The sequence below is a fragment of the Myotis davidii genome, unplaced genomic scaffold, assembly GCF_000327345.1.
Source record: "Myotis davidii unplaced genomic scaffold, ASM32734v1 scaffold1015, whole genome shotgun sequence".
NCBI classification, from domain to species: Eukaryota; Metazoa; Chordata; class Mammalia; order Chiroptera; family Vespertilionidae; genus Myotis; species Myotis davidii.
Window position 1 is genome coordinate 126,809 of NW_006286319.1, and position 2,264 is coordinate 129,072.

A 2,264-nucleotide genomic window follows, 5' to 3' on the forward strand; every position below is an offset into this window, starting at 1 on the left:
ATCTTTCTTCTATCATTGACAGTCCCTCTAGGTTGTGGGCTGCTTGCCTGTGTTCCTGAGAAGCATCTACGGTACCAGTCTATAGAGTGTGTTTTCTTTAGTGAATTACCGGTATGTTTACCGGTAATAAACTTGCACTGTTTTATGTATATGTTTGATTACATACAGCCTTGTGACAGTTTTCCTACATGTCATAAGCATTTGAATATAAATTAAAATGTTAAAATCAAATCTGATATTGTTTTACCTTTTATTTGGTGTGTGGAAGGTGTGCGGAAGAGGGGGTAGTCTTATACGGCGAGTATATAACAAACTCTGTATTTTGAGTGGAAATGTTAGGGGGTCGTCTTATACGCCCAGTCATCTTATACGCTGGCAAATACGGTATCTCTTGAAGAATCACAAGAGACAGGAAACGGCTCTTTCCTCTAGGGAGGGGATTAGGGGGTGAGGAAGGAGTAAGGCCTTAGTTTATTCTTTGTGCCTGGCCACTGAGGTCTACTTTTTCTAAAAACCAAGGATTTTCAGATTCACATAACTATGAAGACTTAAGATGTAGTAGAATGATTCTTAACTTCTTTGGAGTTCTAACAATACTGATTTCTAGTTGAGTCTTTAATAGAACCTCAAACCCTACTTTAGGCAACTGAGAGCCCATGACTACTTAAAGATAAAGTGAGCCCTAGCTGGTTTGACTCACTGGATAGAGCATCGGCCTGGGGACTGAAGGGTCCCAGGTTCAATTCTGGTCAAGGGCATGTACCTTGGTTGCAGGCACATCCCCAGTAGGGGGTATGCAGGAGGCAGCTGATCGATGCTTCTCTCTCATCGATGTTTCTAACTCTCTATCCCTCTCCCTTCCTCTCTGTAAAAAATCAATAAAATATATATAAAAAAGATAAAGTGAATGTAAATTATTAGAGGGAATACAGTATAGGAAGGGTTGGTTTTTCAAGTTTTTCTCTTGGATTTTCCAGTTATACAATGTCATCTGCCAGAAACTCATTTTTTCCTGAAATATATAAGTATTACCTTTGGTAAATACTTCCAGAAAAATGTGAAATGAAAGTGGAGATTAAAAAAAATCCTTCCATAGAAGCATCAAACAGACTGTACAACCTATGAGGGAAGGCGGGGGGTGAGAGGGTAAGAGATCAACCAAAGGACTTGTATGCATGCATATGAGCAAAACCAATGGACAGAGACAGTAGGGGCTGAGGGCTTGTGCTTGGGGGAGGGGGTGACGGGGGAGAGGTCAAAGGGGGAAAAAAGGAGACTCGTGTAATACTTTAAATAAAGAATTTTTTTTAAAAAATCCTTCCAGTCCAACTGGCATGGCTCAGTGGTTGAGCATCGACCTATGAACCAGGCGGTCATGGGTCGATTCCGGGTCAGGGCACAAGTCTGGGTTGTGGGCTTGATCCCCCGTGCGGGGGCGTGCAGAAGGCAGCCAATCAGTGATTCCCTCTCATCATTGATATTTCTATCTGTCTTTCCCTCTCCCTTCCTCTCTGAAAACAATAAAAAATATATATATTTTTTAAAATCCTTCCTTTGTGTCTGACTTTAACAGGAATGCTTTCAGACCTTACACCAGTAAGTGTGATGCTGGTTTATGGCTTAAGATTTATCACATCAAGAAAATATTTGTTGCCCTGGCTGGTTTGGCTCAGTGGATAGAGCGTCGGCCTGCGGACTGGAAGGTCCCGGGTTCGATTCCGGTCAAGGGCATGTACCTGGGTTGCGGGCACATCCCCAGTGGGGGGTGTGCAGGGGGCGGCTGATCGATGTTTCTCTCTCATCGATGTTTCTGACTCTCTATCTCTCTCCCTTCCTCTCTGTAAAAAAATAAAATATATTTTTTAAAAAAGTATTTAAAATGTTAGAAAAATAAATGCCGTGCCAGGCCGGTGTGACTCAGTGGTTCAGAGTTGACCTATGAACCAAGCAGTCACAGTTCGATACTTGGTCAGGACATATGCCCGGGTTGCAGGCTCAATCCCAAATGGGGGGGTATGCAGGAGACAGCTAATCAATGATTCTCTTTCATCATTGATGTTTCTATCTTTCCTTCTCCCCTCCTTTCTTAAATCAATAAACATATATTTTTTAATAGAAAATATTTGTCAGAACCTCTCATGTATTTTGGATTTCTGACTCTCGTGTGCAGGGTTCCCATATATATTCATGTAATTAAATTTTTTCTTGTTAAAAAAAATATTTGCTCCTGTTTTAGTAAAATGTTCATCATAAATGATAGCTAA